This window comes from Fukomys damarensis, unplaced genomic scaffold (genome assembly GCF_012274545.1).
Source record: "Fukomys damarensis isolate Sample0158 unplaced genomic scaffold, DMR_v1.0_HiC HiC_scaffold_5, whole genome shotgun sequence".
NCBI classification, from domain to species: domain Eukaryota; kingdom Metazoa; phylum Chordata; class Mammalia; order Rodentia; family Bathyergidae; genus Fukomys; species Fukomys damarensis.
In genome coordinates this window covers 40,965,690-40,989,386 of record NW_022900917.1, presented here as the reverse complement: position 1 = coordinate 40,989,386, position 23,697 = coordinate 40,965,690, and the positions used below count along the sequence as shown (strand labels likewise).

At 46.2% G+C, this 23,697-nt stretch overlaps 1 protein-coding gene across 2 annotated transcripts in view; it reads right to left on the bottom strand.

The window, feature by feature from the left end:
• Positions 1-10,359, bottom strand: part of Prdm14 (PR/SET domain 14) — a 29,352-nt gene extending 18,993 nt beyond the window's left edge. Inside the window, exons 1-3 of one of the 2 annotated variants that reach the window (XM_010609002.1) lie at positions 10,245-10,359; positions 10,067-10,156; positions 3,209-3,275 (exon numbers count right to left, since the gene is read on the bottom strand). The gene's annotated coding sequence lies outside the window, so the exon portion shown is untranslated. The remainder of the gene's footprint in view (positions 1-3,208; positions 3,276-10,066; positions 10,157-10,244) is intronic. The other variant, XM_010608999.1, reaches the window with a different exon arrangement.
• Between the last annotated feature and the right edge of the window lie 13,338 nt (positions 10,360-23,697).

Sequence of the window (23,697 nt, the reverse complement as noted above, 5' to 3'; positions counted from 1 at the left end):
GGCGCGGGCGGTGCGCTCTGCACACCGGGACCGTGTTGCCCGCGCCCTCGCCCTTTCCGCTGTTGGAAAGAGGATCTGGGACGAGAAATGGAGGAGCGGGTGGGAATGACGAGGAACCCAGGCTTTCCTTCTCTCCCCGTCTTGAAATTAGGATCTTGACGAACAGAGCTTGATCTGAGTGCGAAGCACCCCTGGGAAAGGATTGTTTTTGTTTAGAAAGCAGAGCCCGTGCCGCTGTTCTTTCCTTCTTGACCCATTCCCACCTAAGGACTTGAGCCCCACTTGCGTGCGACAGCGACTTCTGCCCGTCAGACTTCGAGGCCAGGAATTAAAGACCAACTCAGGGACATAAGGGTGGTCACGGGGGTTAGGCCATTGCGGGATTTTTTGTTTTGTTTTGTTTTGGTACAGGGGTTTAAACTCAGGTCCTTGCGCTTGCGAGGCAGGAGGCCACTGAGCCCGCGCGGGGCTATGTTTTAATGCACTCAGGACTGTAGCTTTGTTCCTGTGCTGTTGTGGTGGTGCTGTTTTTTTTTTTTTTTTTCTCATTGAGTTTATTGGTACTTTTTAGGTATACATGTGGTTATGATTTTTTGACGCATGGTCTTGCTATGCAGTTCAGGCCGGCCTTGAACTCACTATCTAGCCCGGGCTGGCCTTGAACTTGTGGCGATCCTCTGGCCTCAGCCTCCTGAGACGCCACCATGCCAGACCAAGAATTGTAGCTTTTTTAGCGTAAGCAATGTGAACTCTACTTAACAGTCTTGTTCTGCAAAGAATTGAGCTTGCTATATTTTAAATCTTGTTTTAAAATGTTAAGACACTGCCTGGCTCACAATCCCAAGGTCCTGAATTCAATTTCTGGTACCAAGTAAATAAATAAAATGTTAAGACGTTTGTTTAAATAAAGAGATAAACTAAAAGTGCAAATCCCTCCAGAACCATTCCTTTTACCCCCTGTGCCTTCCTGTGGGTAACCCTAATTGACAGTTTGATTACTCTCCTACTCCCTAGTCCCCATTCTTTTTTGGGGGGTAGTGGGGATTGAACTTGGGCTTCCAACATTGGGGCAAGCACTCTACCACTCTACTGAGCACAGTCTCTACTCTCCCCACACACACCTGTGTTTTAGAGACAGAATATTGTTAAGTTGTTCAGGCTGGCCTGGAACTTGTGACATTCCTGATTCCCACGTAGTTAGGATTACTTTTAATTTGTATTTTATACATATGGAATTTTAAGAAAGCAAAATGAGATTTTATTTTGCTTTATTTTCTGCAATTTTTCTTGCTTGATACTACTAGTTATACTTCCCTATCAGTATATGAGGGTTAACTCTACTCTTTATGACTGCAGGGTCCAGAATTCATGTCCTGGGTGTGCCGTTATTATATCAGGAACTGAAATTGTTGCTGGGTTTGCTGGCTCGGAGCTTCTGGGAACAGTTATTTGAATGCGGATTTCGGCGGCTGTGCCCAATAAGAAATACCCAGGTGAAACTGCTGCATCAGAAGATGTCAGCACAGAACATCTGGACAGATGCTTCAAGCCATTCACTGTTACCTCTTCCCTTCCTGAAGTAAATGCAAATAAGTGTCCTGTCTCTCAGCCCTCAGCTATTTCTAAATTTTGCCAGTCCTGTGCCAGGGATTTAGCTCAGTGGTTCTGCCCCTGCCTTGTAAGCGCAAGGTCCCAAGTTTGATCCCTGTACCAAATTATTATTATTATTATTATTATTATTATTTCAAGCCATTCACTGTTACCTCTTCCCTTCCTGAAGTAAATGCAAATAAGTGTCCTGTCTCTCAGCCCTCAGCTATTTCTAAATTTTGCCAGTCCTGTGCCAGGGATTTAGCTCAGTGGTTCTGCCCCTGCCTTGTAAGCGCAAGGTCCCAAGTTTGATCCCTGTACCAAATTATTATTATTATTATTATTATTATTATATTTATTATTATTTTGCCAGTCCTTTAAAGGTGCCCATATTTCAGGTGAAAAGTGGTATCATTTTTTTTTCATGGTATCTTATTCTAATTTGCCTTTTAGTCTTTTACTTAATCTTTCCTTCCTTCCTTTTTCTTTGTTTCGTTTTTTTTTTTATTATTTTGTGTTTTTTTTTGAGACAGGGTCTCACTATGTAGTGTAGCCTGGCCTTGAACTCACTACGTAGTCCAGGCTGGCCTCAAATTCAAAATAATCCTCCTGCCTCAGTCTCCCTAGTGGCTGGGAGAGACTCCAGGTGACCACCACCAGCTCCAGTTTAACAATTGAGTGAGACAGGGTCTCACTATATAGCTGAGACTGACCTAGAACTCGCTATGTAGCCCAGGCTGGTCTCAAACTCACAGTGATCCTCCTGCCTCAGTCTCCCAAGTGCTGGGGTTACAGGCGTGCGCCACCACACCCAGCTAACAATTGGTTTTTTAATGCATCATGACGGATGGGCAAGGAACCAAGCCAAGCACTGGGAGCACAACTGCAAGCAAAGCCACCTGGGTCTCTGCAACAGTCTAATGAGCTGCGGAGGGTACATGCCTATAATCCCTGCACGCTGGGAGGCTGACAGTAGATCACTGGTTTGAGCCCAGCCCTAAGCAATTTAGTGACTCAGGTAGGCCCTATCATGAAATAAAACATAAAAAAAGGATGGGAGTGTACCTCAATGCAAAGCCCTTGGGTTCAAACCCCAGTATTGCAAACTAAAGTAAGTAAATGAAAAAATGTCTAACGAGGAAGGTCTGGATTTCTGTGAATACTTGATGAAATGTAAAAGGAGCAAGGAAAGAAGTGTAAAGCAGCAATGAAAGGAAACAGCAGTAGGCCCTGAGCTAGGCTGAGAGGACGGCAGCTTTCTCCTGACCTGTGAAGCTGGAAAGGTCTGTGGAAAGGAGCTCCGTGAAGGAGAGGGGGAGTCAGTGATCTTCCAGGCTGCATTCCCCTAGGTGCAGGTCACTGAGGCCTGGGAGGTGGGAGGGTCAGCCCATGCCGGGTCTTACAGCAGACACTTGCTCAACACAAGTGTCCTGAGGCCGAGGCAGGAGAAGTCCAAGTTTGAGTCCCATCTGAGCAACCTAGTGAGAGACTCCGTCTCAAAATTTAAAAAGGTCTGGTGATATACTCGGTGATAGAGCAGAACACCCTTGGGTTTGATCCACTACACAGTACCAGAAAAGGAGGAAGAGAAGAAGAAAAAGTATCCTTATATACTCACGTGTCAGTGTTCATTGTAGAAGTCGTTCCTCTGTATCTGTGGGTTTGGCATCATCCCATTCAAACAACTGCAGATCAAAAATATTTGTAACATGAAATCACGTATTGTAAGTAAGCCAGAGGTGATCTTCAGTATGCATGAAGATTACACGCAAATCCTATACTATTTTTATTAAGGACTTGAGCATCCATGGATTTTTATCTGGGCGGAGGGCTGGAGAAGCAATCACCCACAGATACTGTGGGATGACTGTAGTGGGAAGTCCCCTAGACATCCCTAAGATCCCCTAAAGAGCTGCAGTATGCATAGTTTTAAAGTCCAGCATTTGCCTACTCCCCTCCTCCCCCCGCCCCTGTAACTGGGATCTAACTCAGGACCTAATGCTTGTGAGGCAGGTGCGCTGCCACTGAGATAAATCCATAGCCCTTTGTCTACTTTTTTAAAGGTGAAATTTACCTATAGTGAAATGCACACTTAACCATACCATGAGCTTTGACAATTGCATAAAACCAGTGTAGATGCATTCCACAATGGCTACTGTTGGCCTCTCCTAGGTCATGGGTTTGGAGTGATATTGGAGTTGGGGAGTCAGTACATCTTAATGGTCCTGCTTGGGGCTTGGGAAATGATTAGATAGGGCATTCTCTTAGCATCTGGATCAACCTAGATGCTAACTTTTCCTTCCTTCTCTCTCTCTCTCTCTCTCTCTCTCTCTCTCTCTCTGCTGAGCTAAATCCCCAGTCCTTCTGCCTTTTTCTTTGGCAGCAAGAAGGTGATCGGAAGTTCCTTGACCTCGGTAGGCATGCCTTCTGAGGTTAGATAGCCCCTTCCTATAGCACACAGAGGCTGTGCATGACCCCAAGGTGCATCTGTGTGTACTAACTCTCCTCTCTTCGCCTGGTTAGTTGCCTCTTTTGAGAGCAACATGCTCTCTGGGATATAACGGATCACATTGTAAGGGTGATTTGAGATCTGCTACGGCAAAGTCAGACTGATCATTTCCTCTTTCTCTTTGCAGATCTGATCCATCAACAATCGACGTCAATTGTGGTTGTCCAAAGCCATTTATAGTAAGTATGTACAGGCACAGTTACTTAATGGCCAATTGTCTGGCTTGTATCTAGATGTCCCCCAAACTCTCATGCTTGTTCAGAGGTGGCTGAATCTCGAGTGTGTGATTGATTCACAGTGCACCGCCAAGATTAAGGGTGCTAGGATTACAGGTGGGTGATTACTAGGTCAGTCCACTGGTTGGTTTGGCTTCACCCTAGTCCCAGTACCCTGGATACAATATGATGGACAGAAAGAGGCTTGTCTAGTCCCCTTGCTTGCTTGCTTTTGCTGCCTGCAATGAACTTTCTCTTTTGTGCTGTCCCTCTGCCATGTGCCACTCTGACTTGGAGCCAGTCACCTATGGACTGAAACCTCTATCAACTCCAAGCCAAATAAATCTTTCCTCCCTTAACTCTGGGAGTCAGGTGTTTTGTCTCAGCAATTAAGACAGGCAGAATAGGAGTAGCATATGTCCTGGTACAAGGTTTAGGGAGTCTTTTGTCTATTAACCCTTCAACCGTAGGCCTTCATTCTTCCTATCCTTCTGGCTGCACAGTGAGGGGGAAGCCTGGGTAGAGGTTGGATGTTCTGTCTGAGCCCTCACGTACTTAGTCCCTGACCGTAAGAGAGAAGGATGTTTTCACCTCTTGGGACGCTACCCCTCCTAGGTCTTCCAGCTGTGTCTGATGGATATATTTGTTTTTGTTTTTGGTACCGGTGATCGAGCTTGGGTCCTCTTGTGCTTGCAAGGCAGGCGGCAGAACCGCTGAGCTAAATCCCCAGCCCTGATGTATATATCTGTATCCAAATTAGCTAGGATCTGGGGATTTTGCTCAGTGGTTCTGCCACCTGCTTCACAAGTGCAAGGTCCCGAGTTCGATCCCCAGTACCAAAACAAAACAAAACAAAAAAACTAGGATCTGTTTAGGGGTAAAGACATCCTCATGGATTTCAAGGAAGAAGCCCTTTCTAGAAAAATGTAATCTGGAAATTCTATGATACGTCTCTTGTTATTAAGTTGGGACTCAAGCACTGTCACAGGGAAGAGGAAAACACCAAGAATAACAGCGGCTGGGACACGCAGAGATGTGCACTGTGTGGATTTTCACTGGACCCAAGGATGAGGAATGAACTTGGTGACAACCAAGCTTTTGTTCAAAGTGTAGCACTACAAGCTCTAAGAAGACAATGAATACGGCCCAGAATAATTAATGATTCTTCTTGCACATTTTCAAAAACCATTGATAGATAGTACAGGGTGATGTTTTGATACATGTAGTCATGGTGTAATGATCTACTCAGAATATTTAGGTTATCGGTCATCTCAAATATGTATCATTGTGGGCGTGGTGGCGCACGCCTGTAATCCCAGCACTCAGGAGGCTGAGGCAGGAGGATCACTGCGAATTCGAGACCAGCCTGGGCTACACAGTGAGTTCCAGGTGAGTCTCAACTACATAGTGAGACCCTGTCTCAAACAAACAAAAAGGAAAAAAAAAGCATCATTTTTTGTGAGCAGAACAGTGAAAATCCTCTCTGTATCAATTTTATACAATGCTGATAATTATAACCACCAATCAGGGGAATAGTACATCAACATTTATCCCTCCTGTGACCTTGTACCCACTAACCAATCTCTCCTCATGTTGGGGTTTTGTTTCTTTGACACAGAGGATGGAACCCAGGGCTCTGCGCTTGCTAAGCACAGGCTCTATCACTGCCCCATGTCCCTGGCTTTCTTTCAAGGTGGTCCTTTTTTTTTTTTTTTTTGGTGACAGGGTCTCCCTATGTAGTTCAGGCTGGCCTCAGACCCTGTGACACAGGAGCCCGGGCCTACTAGTATATGACTCATCTGTCTGCTGGGGTCAGGAACTATGATAAAAGTCTGGGCACCTCAGGAGTCAACTAGATAAGGGTCTTGGCACATGATCAGGGTAACACAGCTGATCCCCAGGAGGCCTCTGTACCATAGAGAGCTTTCTCCTTTTTTTTGTACCAGGGATTGAACTCAGATCCTTGCACTTGCAAGGCAGGTGCCAGAACCACTGAGCTAAATCCCCGGCTGAGAGCTTTCTTCTTAAAGAAAGCAACCTAGAGCCAGGGATTTAGCTCAGTGGTTCTACCACCTGCCTGGCAAGAACAAGAACCCAAGTTTGATTCCTGGTACCAAAAAAAGAAAGAAAGAAAGCAAGCAACCTCTGATGGTATAAACAAAGAGAACTCTCTGCCTACCTGGAATATTTTCTTACTAAGGAAAATGAATGTGAACTTTTTATTGTGTTTGTTTGTTTTTCTTTTTGGTTTTTTGAGACAGGGTCTCACTATGTAGTTGAGACTCACCTGGAACTCCCTGTGTAGCCCAGGCTGGTCTCGAACTCACAGCGATCCTCCTGCCTCAGCCTCCCGAGTGCTGGGATTACAGGCGTGTGCCACCACGCCCAGCAACTTTTTATTGTGTTTTATATTTTGTTATTATTTTTAAAAAAATTTTTTTGTGGTACTGGAGACCAAATCCAAGACTAAACAACACCCCAGGCCCAGCTTTTATTTTACAGGTCGGGAAGTTCCTGGGATAGGATATCAGAAGTAGAATGACTCTTTGGTTGATATAAATGAGATGAAGTTCTGACTGGAGAAGCGATAGTCTAAGCGTTAGACATGTGCTCGCATGGGTTAAGACTCTAAGGAGTGTTAAAGAAAGCCCTTGAAGCAGAAGGAAAACAATAGCAGAGTTAAACTTGAGCATACTTATTATTGTATTAAGTGTACATGGCCTAAATACTCCAACTATGAGGTAGATATCACATTGGATAAAAAAAACAACAAAAGAACCCATTAAGGTCCAACTCTAGGTCATTACAAGAAATCCACTGTCGACAACTGTGATGAGGCTGGGGATTTAGCTCAATAGTTCCCTGCCTGCTGCCTAGCAAGTGCAAGGTCCCAAGTTCGATCCCCAGCACCAAAAAAAAAGGAACTGTGAGAAATAGATATTGGGGAATGGGAAGATGCTCAAATGAGAAGAGGGGGGCTGGGGATTCAGCTCCGTGGCACCGTGCCTGCCTCACAAGTGCAAGGTCATGAGTTGTTCCCTGGTACCCCCCAAAAAAAAATCAAATAAGAGGAACAAGGGAGGAGGAAAGGAAAGGAGGGACAAGAAAAAAGAATAGAAGAGGCCAGGCGTGGTGGTGCACGCCTGTAATCCCAGCACTCAGGAGGCTGAGGCAGGAGGATCGCTGTGGGTTCAAGACCAGCCTGGGCTACACAGTGAGTTCCAGGACAATCTCAAGTACATAGTGAGACCCCGTCTCAAAAATAAAAAAGAATAGAAGAAAAAAATGGAAACAGTTTTTGCAAATAAGAAGAAGAAGGGGAGCTTGAGGGGGAATGGGATAAAATAAAATAAATTTAATTTTTAAAAATAAATGAGGGCAAGAGAGGTCTGAAGGAGGGAGGGGAATGGGAAAAAGAAGCAAGATATGTCATCTGTAGGTGGAGACGTCCTATGATGAATGTGATCGATACATATAGCTACATGTACCAATAAATGCTTTGCTTTAAAAAAAAGGAAAGAAAATCTGTGAGAAGTCTCAGATTTCACCCTACAGAGACGCGACTAGCGTAGCTGCCACAGTTTCCTGATGGCTGGTAGGAGAGCCAATGCATTGCTCACAGCGCCTCAGCAGTTCCCCCAAGTCCTAACCCCCGGGGGCAGCAGGAAGATCCCCGCTCTACAGCACACAGCCGCAGCACAGGAACGCAGGCAACTGGAATCTCTATAATTCACGGTGGGCAGTGAGTACGCCTGCCTGACTGCTTCCCCAGGTAGGAAGCAACCCTGCCACTGGCTTTGGAGGGAGGCACTGTCTGGCACCCAAACGTCCTTGAGAACAGTTCAGAATAAAGGGCCGTAGGCCCTGCTCCACAAGACGCGCAGAAGGTCCAACGGGAAATGGTCCCTCACACCCATTTCAGGAGTCTGCTTCTCCAACAGTCTCATGAGGCCCTTCTCAGTTCTCCACTAGGGCAGTGAACTGGGTGTATAGAAAAGAGGAAGCCTATCTGGGCTTGATGGCGCACGCCTGTAATCCCAGCACTTGGGAGGCTGAGGCAGAAGGATTGCTTCTGAGTTCAAGGCCAGCCTGAACTAATAGCTAGACCCTGCCTCCAACAAACGATCAGACAAGAAAAGAAAAGGGAAAAACAGACCATCAGTTATTACTTTAGTTCTATCATCCCAGAATGGACTTTAGTGATATTTATAAAAAATCATGTACAGGCCGGGCATGGTGGTGCACACCCATAATCTTAGCACTCGGGAGGCTGAGGCAGGAGAAGCAACATGAATTCAAGGCCAGCCTGGGCTACTTAGTGAGTTCAAGGTCAGCCTGGACTACATCGGGAGACCCTGCCTGAAAAAACAAAAGCAATAAAAAAATATTCATATAGGGGCTCACTCAGTGGTAGAGTGCCTACCTTCTCTATCAGAGGCCCTGGGTTTAATCTGTAGCCAAAAACAAAAACAAAACAAAACAAAAAAACCCAGAAATCATTAAAGATATGCAAAATTTCTATAAGGTAGACAGGAAGTAAATGCCTGTTTTCATAATTCCTAAATTTTATCAGTTTTCTTTCTTTTTCTCCAGTAATGGGAATCCAACCACAGGGCCTTGTGCATGTTAGGCAAAAGTCTACCAGAGGGTAACACTTCCAGCCCGCACATTTCATCAGTTTTCTTCTTGTCTTCTTTTCTTATTACTCATTTGTTCCTCCATTTTTTGGTTGTACTTGTTTTGTCCTGTTTTTGAGACAGGGTCTCACTCTATAGTTTATACTGGCCTTGAACTCTCAGCAATCCTCCTGCCTTAGCCTCCCAATTGCTGGGATAATAGGCATGGGCTACCACACCTGGCACGTACCTGCGTATTTAAAAAAAACTTAAATTTTTCCTAAGAAAATGCACATAATATGTGCAGCTCTGAGTGTGTTTGTTTCTTCTTGCTTCTAACATTCCATTGCTCTATATATTCTGGACAGTTTCTTCATCTGGCCTTCATTCTTGTGTTAGAAATTTAAGATACATGTAAACTTTTGTTAGAGAAAGTATATTGAGAAACCAGCATGTATGAGACCCTTTCCTAGTTTTTATTAGTTTTAGGAGTTTCAATTTTTTTTTTTTTTTTTGTACTGGGGATTGAACTCGGGACCTTGTGCTTGGGGGGCAGGCGGCAGAACCCCTGAGCTAAATCCCCAGCCTTTCTTTTTTTTTTTTTTTTGAGACAGGTTTTCATTATGTAGTTCAGGCTGGCTTTGAATTTACTATGTGGCCCAAATTGGGCTCAGACTCTCAGTGATCCTCCTGCCTCAGCCTCTCAAGTGCTAGTTTTATAGATGTGAGCCAACATGCCTGGCTTTTTGTTTTTGTTTTTAGAAATTTCAATAATTAAGAAAAAAACAAATATAACAACATACTCCTATGTGCAGAGTTTTTATCCTCTAACAGCAGTCCCCACCCCCACCCCTTACAGCTACAAGAAGAACCAGCTGTTTAACATTCTGTGTGACCAGTCCTGAGAAAGAAACTAGTGATTTCAACAGAGAAAATTTAATACCAGGAACTGTTGTCTATAGTAGGGAGTAGACAGAAATTGGCTACAAAAAGTAAAGAGATGGCCGGAGAGACCCACTTTCCTGTCCCAGTTCTATCTCTCAAGCAGAAGCTATCTTTGTCTCAATAAAGTTTTCCCATTCTCGAAAAAAAAAAAAAAAAAAAAAAGTAAAGAGATGCTGGGTGTGGTGGCACACCTCTGTAATCCAAACGCAGGAGGCCGAGGCAGGAGGATCATTGTCGGTTCCAGGTCCGCCTGGGTTACATAGGACCTGCCTCAAACACATCTAAATACATAAATAAATGAGGAGAACAACAGGTCCATCATACAATACTACACTAGCCACTCCACACCATGGTGGAGGGGATCCAGACCTCGTCGGAGACCTCTCAGCTGTGACTGCTGACTGCGGCCATGTCGCTGGTGTCGCGGGGTCACCGCCCGGGAATGCGAGCGCCTGTGCTGCTCTAGAACCTGGCGTCACGCGGAGGCCCCGGTCCGAGGAGGGGGCGGGGCGTCCGGCTGAGGGGACAGCGGAAGACGCCAGAGCTGCTTCCGGGCTGCACCCTGCAGAGTATCGCAAGGGCCCGGATTCGCGTCTACAAAACGCTGAGGGGTGTTTAGAGCCGAGGGACGATAAATTGATGGGCACCGGGAAGTCCAATGACTAAACCCAGGCTTTTAATTCTCTCTCTTTTTTTTTTTGTTTTTGTTTTGGTACCGGGGATCAAACTCGGGACTCTGCTAAATCCCTGGCCTGTTTGTTTTATTTTTTGAGACAGGGTCTTGCTCTACAGCCCAGGCTGGCCTTTCATTTGTAGCAATCCTCCAGCCGCAGTCTCTAAAGTGCTACGATTGTAGGCCTATCGATTCCCGGTACCAAAAAATATATATGATAGGATTATAGGCCTGCACCGCCACACCCGGCTTAACTCTTTATTTATTTATGCCACTACAAAAAAGCCTTTATTGTAGGGACAATCTGCTGGGCCATCTCTGATCACAGGAGAGAGAGCAATATGGCCCAGACAGAGCACTTCTTGTAGGAGCAGCGGTGGGATTGGGTGCTGTAGCGGTGAGGGATGGGGGGACCTCGTGACATCACTAATCCCCTGCAGGTATCAAGTGTCAGGTTACTCTGGACAGGAAAAGTGGTGTGATGGGAAGAAGGCTGTCCTTTAGTGGGAGAAAGCTATTATTTTAAACCAAATAAATGCTGAATTCCTCCTCTTCTGTTCTTTCCTGAAGGACAGGTAAAAGTTTGTTTGAGGCCCTGATGGAGAAGAGAAAGTACAAGCAGTAGCTGTGGTCAAGGGCTCCCATTCCCTTCTCTAAGGACCTGCCCCGATTGCCTTTGTCACAGACTGGAAGTGTCTGCCCCGCTTCCGGTTCCTGTCCAGCCAGAGGGGCTGTGGTCTGGTTAATGGCCCCGCTTCTGGTTCCTGTCCAGCCAGAGGGGTGTGGTCTGGCTAATGGGCTTCCAGTTCCTGTCCAGCCAGAGGGGCTGTGGTCTGGTTAATGGCTATCCTTCCCTCCCCTCACTTCGCTCTGCTCCTCCCTCCAACTGACTGGGGCAGCTGGCCTCTGGTCCTCCCTGGTCATTTGGCGGCCACTCCCCATCCAGGCCTCCCTGACAGGAAGGCAGCTCCATAGCCTCTGAAGAAGTGGGTGAGGGGAACCACACTGACATGGCTACAATTAAGGAAGGAGGGATCCAGACCGTTATTAACATCTTCAACCGCTCCAAACCTCAATTAGTCATGGTAAACTTTGCTAGTGAGTCCCTCCCAAGATTCCTGGCGTCGGCACCATTTCCCCCAAAGGCGTGAGAGCTGTCAATCTGACCACTCCTGTGCCCCAGCCTTGGCCATGGCAGCTGTGGCCATTCTGGGAACCAACCACAGGCTTACACTTGGGCCAAGTAGCAGGCCTGAGTTCGAACTAGACACAGGCCTAAATCGGGCCCATCACAAGCCTACAACTGCTATATAAGCAGTCCTCCTGCACACACTTTTTTGGTTGGTATAGGAAGGTTCCCTCTGGGGCTCTGACCCTCCTGTGTTTCCACACAGCTACTGTTCACACTGCTAAAGATTTGCTGCATGATCCTGTAAATCTGCTGGTGGTTTTTTTCTTGGGTAGTGTGGGCTTGGAAGATCCTGTAAATCTACTCAGGATAAGTAGGGTAGACAGGGCAGTCACTAAAGGAAAGAACAATAGATGCTGGGGACTGGGAAGACTGAATTGTTCCAGAGACCAGCAGTTAAGAAGATCAGCAACAATCCGGGCGTGGGGGCGCACACCTGTAATCCCAGCACTCGGGAGGCTGAGGCAGGAGGATCACTGTGAGTTCGAGACCAGCCTGGGCTACATAGTGAGTTCCAGGTCAGTCTCAACTACATAGTGAGACCCTGTCTCAAAAAACCAAAAAGAAAGAAAGAAAGAACACCAGCAACAGAGAACACCAAATGGCAGCATTGACCAGTGGTACCCAGCACATGCCAGTGTCAAATGGTGGCAGCTGACCAGTAGTCGGTGGTATCAAGACTGCAATGTCAGCTCCTGGCATCCAGCATTCACGGGTTGAAGGTGGCACTGGGGCCACTAGCTGCCCTTTGCCATTTCACGATCTCCACCTGACTTGAGCAAAAGAACCCTTAACCAGCTGGCGACACCTTGGGTCCCTGTCTCCCTACAGGAGAACTGCAGCCACTCCCCTGGAATCCTGTCTCTGCTGGCAGTCACGTACTCCTACGTTTCTTTTGGTTCACACTTTTGTTTTTGTACCAGGGATCAGACTCTGCCAGGCCCTGGCTCTCGGTTCACACTGCTGGGCGTCCATGTTCACGAGTTATAGCATGTTTCAGTTATTCGTACTGTTTTCCCTTTTCAACCACCGTACTATGTTATCCAAAATTTGTCTTTGCCAAAAGGGCTGTAATCACAGATCGACTGTCCGTCCCACGTATAGGCAAGGCAAATTGCTGCTGCTTGAAATGGTCCCACCAGGGACCCTCTCGTCACACGCCACTTACCCCTGCCCAGCTTTACCCTAACTATACCGAGGGCCACTTCGCCAAACCTCAGGCCAGACATTTGCGTTACCATGGTTTCCATGCTTTTGCTGTGGTTTTTTTACATAGACTGAATCTGACCTTCAGTGCAGTTCCACCTACTTTGGGACCGTCAGCCCTCTTGCCAGCAGTGCCACCGTCAGAGGCTGCCCCTCCTTTCCCTCCCTTTCCTTTGGACAGCACGTCAGCACGTCGGAGCCTTGCCTTTGACTTCTGAGCTCTGCTTGCTATACAAAGTTCCTCAACAATAGCAATATTTGGAGTTTGTCTCACTCATCTATTTTTCACTCTCGGATTCTGTAAGGCCTAGAAAGCGAGGGCTCAGAGGCTCCTGAGGAGCATTTCCCAGGAACTGTCAGGGATCAGAAACCCCATGTCCACGGAACAGCCTCTCTGGTCTTTCCACGTGGAGCCCTCCATGGCTAACCTGCCTAAAACCAGCCCCGTCCCAGTCTGGCGGGTGAGGGACATGACACCTGGGGATGGGCTCAGACGGGGGCCTGGTCTGAACAAGAGCAAGTAGCCATACAGAGGCCAGAAGGCACGGGGCCTTTGTCTCAGTACAGCGATATCACATTTGTGTAGCTCTATAGCTCTTTCCACAATGTTCCCAGAGGGCCGGGGATTTAGCTCAGTGGTTCTGCTGCCTGCCTTGCAAGCACAAGGACCAGAGTTCAATCCCCAGTACAACACCCCCGCAAAATCAGAATGTTCCCAGAGTCTCCCCTCTCTTTAAGAGGATGTAGAACTTGACCCCGTACCTGGAATATACCCCTTCAACCCTGTGATTCTCACGCCTGCCCCTTTGGAAACAGATTCAGTGCCACCCTTTCCATGAGACCAACCAATCAGAAGTAGTCAGGAGAAAGAACATATAAAGTTTGAAGATCATATCAAACTAATAATGTATTTGGATTATCAGTCCGTGTTGCATAAATTTTTGTTTATTTCACATCCTTGTTTTGCTGTCATGTATATGTATAATTGAAATTTTTATTTAGTGTCTTCATTTCTTGTTGTCATGTATGTTTGCAACCTTTAATAAAAAAAATTATCCTCTGCAACACTTAATCACCTTCCACCATGCTGTATAATCTGCTTAATTATGTTTAGTTTTGTTCTCCCTCTAGGAATAAAAGAATGACAATCTGAAAAAAAAGAAGCAGTCACTCCAATTTCCTGTTCTCTCCCTCCCACTCCTTCTTTCTCTCTCTTTCTTTTTGGTGCTGGGAATTGAACCCAGGGCCTTCAAACTGAGCTGCATCCCTTTTTTATTTTTTATTCTGAGACAGGGTTTTATTAAGTTGTCCAGGCTGGCTTGAACTTATGATCCCATGCCTCAGCCTCCCAGAGTGCTGGTATAATACGTGTGTACCACCGTGCGCTGCTCCTATACTTTATGTTTACGTCATTTGGGGCTCTGTAGCTTTATGTCTTATTTAATAACACATATATTTTGTGATGGTGGGGATCGGGCCCATGCTAAGCACTCTGCCCACTAGCTACAGCGACATCTCCACCTCTGTCGTTGAACATGTTTTGGGACCCAGGGAAGGGGGGAAGCACGTCAGCCCCCATCTTCCTGTATGTTTTCTTCTGCACCTCATCCTGCTCTGTCTTCCCTAGTGACACTGCCATATCCACAAGGCAGCATATCAGCCGGGTGTCCCTTCTGCGTTAGGTGGAGTTAGCCCCGTACCTGCAGAGAGGAGCCCACAGTCCCTGGCACATGGCTGCCAGCAGCGGGAAGGAGCTCTGCCTAGTCAGCTGCCAGGGGACCCCAGAGCGGGGAGTGGCGTATGCAGGTTGTGCTCTGGCTGTGGCCTCCCGAGGTCTGGCCACAGGGCTGTGTTTCGCTGTAGTCCCCACTGCCTGAGAGGACACTTCAGCTCCAGTGCCCACTGCCTGTGAGTCTTGGGAGCCTTTTGAAGGTCAAGGGGACAGGGAGGGAGCCACAGAGGCCAAGCCACCATTTAAGACCACAGAGGCTGAGGGTAAAACAGTATTAAATGAAGCCAGTGTGCTGCTGGGCACTGGGCACCAGAGACTCATGGGATGGACGAACTCGGGGCTCAGGGCGTGGCCTGTGGAGTCAGCTCCCCAGGGACTGGAGTTCAATTTCATTCTGAGAGAGCAATTAGGTTTACCACAGTCACAGTCAGCCCCTGTCTCTGTGTTGTCCCTTCCTGGAGAGTGGCCCTGCACCAAGCCCTGAATGGTGTGCAGCGTAATGATCCGCCTGGTTCCCCTGAGCTCACCTGAGCGGCCCATTACATTGAGGGTCGGTGTGCCAGTGTGCAAGGCCTGGCTTTACCATCTCTTGGCACCCGACCCCTGCATTGTCAGTTCCTGCTGCAATGCATTTATTTATGGAACACGAAGTCAGTCATCTGGAGCACAAAGGGTGAATTCAGAGGAAGCCCTTATCTTGTAGGTAGTATCATTTCTGTTTGTGTTTTGCTTTGAAATTTAAAAACCCTTTTTGAATTTAACAATCTTCAGAACTGATAAGAGAAATGTCCTCCGAGAAACCACTGGCACGAAGTGTAAGTCTAAAGCTGCAGCGCGCGTCCTTGGGAAAGACGGGGACGCTGGGCTCAGGAGGGGAGCGGAGACCCGACCCAGCCAGACCCAGGGAGGAGCGGCTTGGAGGCGCGGACCGTGGAGGCGCCCTCTTCCGGTAGCGTCTCAGCTGTGAGTCGAGCGTATGGAGCCCCCCAGTGGGCAAGGCCAGGGCGCAAACCAGGCGGGAGGGATCTGCCGCGGCAAGGGAAAATCCCGGCCGGTAGAATCATGCCCAGCCTCCCTCTCTGCCACAGCGGCCACTCCGTCCACGTCCCGCCCGGTCTGCAGAGGCTGGGGAGGAAGCTGGCTCAGAAACTAAGCCAGGATGGACACTGGACATCTCGTTTCCCCCTGGTCACTTCCTTTCTCGTGCTGCACGGTTGCAGGTGGCCTTAGCAGGCTGTTCCCAAAGTCCTGCAACTATGTGCCCGTTTTCCATGCCTGGATCCCTGTGTCGTCCCGAAATCTGGGTCTCCAGTCTTCCAGTCTGTTTTCTTCCAGGTCTTTGTCTGGAGGATCAGACCTTAGCTCTTGGCCAGAAATTTGACTTGTATATATATTTTCACCTTAGGCCACTTTTCCTTAAAAAGTGATGAGTATGACCTGGAATGTAGCTCTGTGGCGCCACACCTTCCTGGCAAGAGAAAGGTCCTGAGTTCAATCCCTGGTACCAGGGAAAAGAAAGTTACAAGTATGTACGTACGTATGTATGTATATAGGTATGTGTCTTTCATCTTTTAGCTCCTCCTGTCTGGAATGTGCGCTCTCCTTCAAGGCCACCCCTCAATGCCCATTTCTAGTCCCAGCTATGAACCGAGAGGCCCTGGTGAGACTCACCTCAGGTGACTGGCACCTGACACAGGTGACACTCCGGGCCGGCAGTGCCCCAGGGCAGGTCCGGGTATTTGCCCCAGAGTGAGAGCATGTACGATGGAAAAATCCCTATTACCTGTTGACATTGTAGACTTCATGTTTAGCTCCACAAATACTTACCATCGTGTTTACAGCTGCTTGTGACATTCAGTACCGTAAGCCAGGTGTGCTGATGCATGCAGGTGACACCAGCACTTTGGGAGGCTGAAGCCGGAGGGTCCAAACTTGAGTGAGACCCTGTGCCAAAATAAAAAATAAAAAAAGGGCTGGTGATGTAGCTCAGTCTGAAAGCTCCACGTTCAATCCCCAATACCACCTAAAAAAAAGAGAGAGAAAGTATAGTACCGCATTGTATGATTTTGTAGCCTGTAGCAATAGGCCACACTGACTAGGTTTATGTAAGCACACACCGTAATCTCACACAGTGACAACACCCCTAACAGTGGACCTCTCAGAACATCTCAGAACAACTTTGTTAGGAGATTCCTCACTGCGTATGTGTCCCTTCTCCACCCTGTGCAGTTAGCACAGTATCCCCACTGATGCCGTGGTTTAGCGTAATGCTCCACCTGGCGTCTGGGTGACCCAGGTCCCCTCTGCACATTGCTTGAGAAAGTTCACACGGCCCTGGAGTAAAACATAACTCTTCTTGCTTCTTTTATCCGAACACAAATATTTCTGTGGTCTTTCCTAATTACGTGGACCTGCTACTTCCTAATCTGCTGCAGGAGCTGTGGGTGGGGATGTAAGGCGCTTAGCTCTGGGGCAGTGTGTCATTTCCCAGGATGCAGCAACAGGACTGCACTGTCAGCCACCACTCCACACCCTGTCGCACTGCTGTCTGCATCCCCAAACTATCCTGTTTTGGACTTACTTTCCTGGTGAGAGGGCAGTTTTGAAGTTTCCACTTGGCTTTTCCCATGGGCCAGCAACCCAAGCCAGTCAGATCCTACTGTACACTCGTGGCCAGGGAAAAGTCCACCACATTGGGTTTACACAGCTGATGGGACCTCAGTTAGGACACTGGGGATGACGCGGCCCCTGCTGTACCAGGGGTTTCATCTGGCGCTTGTGATTTCAGGTGTCCATGTCAACTCGAATCCTGTGTCAGTCGTCCTCCAACAGCCTCTGACTGTCCTGGCCCTTCAGAGAAAGGCCTGTAGAGGACGGGGCTTTTCTCAGGGTACATCCTTGCCATGGGGATACACAATTCTCCTAGGGTCTTCGGTTGGTTGAGTTTGTATTTGAACTGACTCATATCTGGGAATTGAATAAAGATCAGAAGTTTTTATTGAGGCAACAGTACTTGGGCTAATTTGTCTTTATTCCTTCCTTTTTTAGGGGGGTACTGGGAATCAAACTCAGGACCTTGCACTTGTGAGGCAGGCTCAGTGCCACTGAGCTAAATCCCTGGCCCGATTCATTCCTTTTTTGATTAAGCACATAGCTCTGAGTTGGTAAGCATTGTCCACTTTTGCAAGCCCAGAAAGTTCCGAGGGCTTCAGAGTCAGCAGCCCACAGCATCTATCTGGATAGCAGGTCCGGTGTTTTCATAACAGATTTGCCTTGCTAAACATTTAAAACCTCTCAACAGGGTTAGGGATGCGGCTCAGTGGGAGAGCACTTGCCTTATCCAGAGGTCTTGGATTTGTCCCCAACACCAAACAAAGCAAAGCAAAGCAAAACAAAACTCTACCATGGGCTGGAGGTGTAGCTCAGTGTAGTGTGTGCTGGGCATTGTGTGGGACTTTGGCTTCAATCCCCAGCTCCAAAATAATAACTATGAATAAGGAGCTCTTTTCCTGCTGCTCCGCTCTTCCTCCTCTGACTGCAGCAGATAAGCAGCTCCCCGTGAGCTATCAGAAGCCTCTGCTCTCCCATTTCACATCACTTGCTCCTCAATAGCCCTCAGCCTCATTACTGCTCTGTGGGGCACTGATCTAACTTGGCAGGACCTGCAAGCACGGCTCTAAAGTGCCGGCATCATCTGCCTGCTTCTCCTTCGCTTTTTTTTTTTTGTACCAGGTATCAAACTCAGGACCTTGCACTTGTGAGGCAGGCTCAAGGCCACCGAGCTACATCCCCGGCCTAATGGTGATGTTTTCTTTGGTCACCACCACTGAAATCTTTAGCAACTGAGGAACTCCTTGTGGCACAGACTGCCCGTGCCATGCTTACCCACCTGGATGACATCTTTCTTTTTCTTCCCAGTACTGGGGATTGAACTCAGGGCCTCGTGCTTGCCAAGCAGGCGTGGTGCCACTGAGCTAAATCCTGGGTCCTGGGATGACATCTTGAGTGAGGGCCATGTGTGCTGGTCTGAGTCCTCTGGGTCACAGTCACCAACATAGGATTAGATGTGCCCGTGAATTGCTATGGGAACGTGGGCGAAAGAAAGGAGGGTTGGGGGAGGCTAGAAGAGGGAAAAGACAGGAGAGGCCCGGGAGGAAGGCTTAGAGTGCCGAGCTAATCTAAGCCAGTCTGGTATAGCCGAGTGCTGTCTTGCTCGAGTGTGGCCCTGTCTCACAAGTGGCTTGCCTGGTGTCCCACTGTGCTGTCACCCGCTGGAAGCCGTCTATGGATGTGCTTGCTGGGCTGTGTCCCCCGCACAACAGCAGATGGGTATACAATGCCACCCGCTTACTGTCTTTGCACCTTGATGACTAATGAAGTGAAACATCTTTTTAATACCTAGTAGTCATTTTTCATCTCTTCTTGCCCATCATTATGGCCTATATCTAAACCAATCCATCTCCTGTGTTCAAAGCAGGGCTTTTGGCTCTGAAGTTTCTGATATTACCAGTGAGGCACTCTATTCGTGCCAGGGTGCTACTGGGGGGTAATGGAGATTTAGGAGGCAGGCCTCGGGGTGGGCTATGGGCTGAGAAGGCTCCCTCTGCCACACTGTTCTGCCGTGTCTCAGGCCTACAGCAATAAAAGCAGCTGACCATGGAGCAAAACCGCTGAAATCAACATTTCCCCTCTGACTTTCTCAAGTGCTGTGTTGCAGTGATACAAAGCTCACATGCTAATTTTCCCTTATTTTTAATAACTTTTTAAACTTTGTTGTGTATCACATTTGTTTGTTGCCCCCCCTGCTTTTTTGGTACTGGGGATCGAACTCAGGCCTTGCAAGGCAGGTGGCAGAACCACTGAGCTAAATCCCTGGCTTTCATTTTTTGAGACAGTGTCTCACTATATAGCCCAGGGTGGTCTTGAACTTGTGCAGTTCTGCCTCAGCCTCCCCAAGTGCTGGGATTACAGGTGTGTACCACTATGCCCTTAAGTCTTTACTAAGTTCTATGGTATAATATTATGTTTTCATATATTTTAGTAATTTTTGTGCTTTGCTTCTTAAAGAATTCCTTCATTTATTTTTTTCCTTCATTTTTTTAACAACATATTCTAGTAATTTTACACTTTTTTTTTTTTTTTTGGTTTTTTGAGACAGGGTCTCACTATGTAGTTGGGACTGACCTGGAATTTACTGTGTAGCCCAGGCTGGTCTCGAACTCACAGCGGCACCCCCTGCCTCAGCCTCCCCGAGTGCTGGGATTACAGGTGTGCGCCACCACACCTGGCTCATATGTCTGTATTTATACAGCAGTCTGCCTCTGGATTCAATTGCTGTATTTATACTTCTGTGTAAAGGTACATGACTAACCGATGCATTATAAAATATTTTAACATTCCCTATTTTCTTAGACATTTCATTATTGTACACTGCATTTTCAAGAATTTTTCAGATTACCGATGTTGGATTTTTTTGGTATTGGGGATCCAAGTCAGGACCTTGCACTTGAGGCAGGTGGAGCACTACTGACCTACATCCCCAGCCACTAAGTCTTTCATTTTCTTAGTGAAACATTATAGTTGGCTTGGGTATTTTATAGTTTATGCTAGGTATGATAAGCACGGTATTATTGTGAAGGGGAAATTGTAATATACTTGTAAATCAGTTATTAGGGGAGAAGAGGGAAAAACTGAGCAAAGGGCAGGAAGTGACAGGTAGGCACCCGCATTCTGGTGACCTGCAGCACAGGGCAGAGAATGGGCTGTGTGTTCCCAAGAGCTAAGGGAGGGCTGAGAATGCTTCACCGCAGAAATGACAAATGTTTGAGGTAGGTGTGTTGGTCCCAATTTAAACCTTACACAATTTGTATAGATATTGAAACACCACATGGTAGCCATAAATATGTACAATTTTTATGCTTTTTGTAGTTAAAAAAGTTTAAAAATTGGTTATCAGTGTGGATAGGTAGTGTTTACTTTTCATGCTCTACCTACCGTACAAAGCTTTTTCATTCATTCCAAGAGGTGGACATCTGATTCACTTTTTGCCCTGTACTCAAGTTGGCTGAGTGTTTTCTCTTCCATTTCTAGTATTGATTCTTTTTTTTGGTAGAGGATTGAATTCAGGGCCTTGTGCTTTGGAGGCAGGCATTAGCACCACAGGGAGCTAAATCCCAGCCCGTAACACTGTGGGGTCTTTGCTGACTTTGATTAAAGGTCAAAAATTTCTCTTACATTTATCAAATAGCATGTCATGTTTTTTTTTCCCCCTCATTTCACTGTTAATGTAGCTATTAGCAGAGATTTTTCTCACCTCTTCTCATTTTTAGTGTGTTTTACAAATATAATTTCAGGATACATTTCCATCTGCTATCTATGAAGCCTTGGACCTGGTAGCTGTGAAACTTGTCCCAGGACCTGGTCCTTTCAAGGGTGACATCTGTAGCAGCTCAATAAACTCTTTTATTTCAGAGTGAAAAAACTCAAGATTGTATTTGGTGGTATTTCATTTAGTTTTTAACCTTGGTTTCAGGTACTGTACTTGTACTATCAAGTCAATCCACTAAAGGCCAGGGATTTAGCTGTGGTACTGCTGCTTGCCTCACAAGTGCAAGGATCTGAAGTTTGATTCTCAGTACCATTAAAAAAATTGAAAAAAAAAATCAATCCACTAAACCAGCAATAGTCTCGTGCTCTTATGGCTTTCATCTAGGTGTCCCCTGAAAGCCTCATGTGCTCATGTTTTATGTGTATCTGAGTCTATGTAGTTCAGCCTGACTTTGAACTCAGGGTAATTCTCCTGCCTCAGCATCCCAAGTGCTGGGATTAAAGGTGTGACCCACCATGCCCAGCCACATGGAGTTTTTTTGGAGGTGGCTGGATCTAGGGTCTGTGAATATAGATTAAAGGTGTGTGCTAAGTACATTAGCCCACTGGTTGCTTTGGCATAGTACTGGGTGTGGATAATGGGATGGCCCACTCTGGGTTTGAGTGGCACTAAACTATAGGCCTGTAGCCTGGATGAGATGAAAGACAAAGGCAGGCTTGATGCTACTGCTTGCTACCTTCTGTCTGCTCTGCCATGGACAGTTTCTGCTCTGCGATGCCCCCTCTGCCATGCTGCCCTGCCTTGGAGCCAGCTGACAATGGACTGAAACCTCTGCAAACTGTGAGCTAAAATAAACCCTTCCTCCTTGAACTTATGGGTATCAGGTATTTTGTCTCAGCAATGAGAAAAGTAATTGAGATGTGTGATGCACAACCTTTGTTAACTAGTCAAAGGTTCACATTATTCTTTCTGGAGATTTGGGGATGGAAAGTGGAACAGAATACTGCAAAGAGTCCTATTGCTTAGGAGTCAGTGGAACAGATGTGTCCTAAATATCATTTTAAATGGTTACATAACCCTTTCCCCCTCCCCCTTGGTACCAGGGGTAGAACTTAGGACTTTGTGCTTGCCAGGCAGGCACAGTGCCACTGAGCTAAATCCCTGGCCCAGTTGTTATATAATCTTAAACAGAATATACCCTTTTCTTGGCTTCAAACTGAAAACCTATAAAGTCGTTTACTGGGGGCTGGAGGTCAGCTTGGTGGCAGAGGGCTCACCTAGTATGCCTAGAACCCTGGATTCAACCACTCCACACAAGTACTTTTTAAAAATGTTCTTGGACAATGAAATATTAAAAGTGCCAGCCGGGTGTGGTGGTGCACGCCTGTAATCCCAGCACTCAGGAGGCGGAGGCAGGAGACTGTGAGTTTGAGACCAGCCTGGGCTACATAGTGAGACCCTGTCTCAAAAAACCAAAACCAAAACCAAACAAACAAAAAAGTGCTATGCACAGTGCTGATTACTATCAAAAGAAATTGCTACTGTAATCCCACTACTTGGGAGGCTAAGGCAGGGTCTCCATTGGTTTGAGGCCTGTATGGACTATACAGAGAATTCAAGGCCAGCCTGAACTATATAGGGAGAAATGATAAGGTATGTTTAATTTAAATGTAATTATGAAAAAAGATTCAATATAAACACATTAAAATCTAAAGCCATGTAAAACCCGAAGGCATTAAAATTTATTAAATGATGCAATAACAACAGAATTCTTTATTTACAATAGCATTATTTAACATCAAATAAGCAAATAGCATCAGCAAAGCAATATTAACTTGCATAAATGTATTTAAAATTTCTCTGAATATATCTACCTTTGCATAAACTGCTCACACTAGAAATACAAACATCAATGCAGGTGAACAAAGTGATGTTGCGTCAAGTCTGTTTTGAAAATAAATCACAACCTGAAACACTGTAAGCTTTCTCCTGAAGAACCATAGTTAATATATTGCTTAATTTTACCCTTGTATAATCTTTTCATATACATACATCTCAGATGCAACTTTATGAGTAACTGTACAAATAAAACCCACAAATGACAAAAGAAAAAAATGACAGTTAAATGTTTGAAGAAATGTATCGTCATCACTCTTCAATAACATAAAGGTTAAGTGATGATGCACTTATTCAAAAATTGTACACAATTCACTATACAAATATAATACATCGGACAGCTATGTAGGAATATACAAGACTTAAAAACAGATCTAAGGCATTATGCTAGATTTTAGCATTTTGAGGTTCTTGCACATAGCTTTACCTGTAGTAAGAAACTTAAAAGACTGTTTTAGTCTATAAAGAAACACCAGGGAGAAAATTCTAATTAAAATCGAAGCCACTACAGTAATTTTCTTTTGTGCAGAGAATGCTTTGCTCTTAGGCAGCATACTACCATACAAACACTAGAAAATTTTAAATTCACACCAACAATTAATGGCTTAAGTTGCATTTCAAAATTGATTGTGTATCTTTGGGTTCTGCAAGTGGATCTGTGCCACCCAGTTCATGTGTTAAGCCCATATGAACTCCATTTTTGAAACACAGATTAAAAATTGCATTATATAAATTGCAAAAACATTGCTTTCAATTATTACAGGCCATAAGAGATACACGTCGGGAGAGGGACTTTTT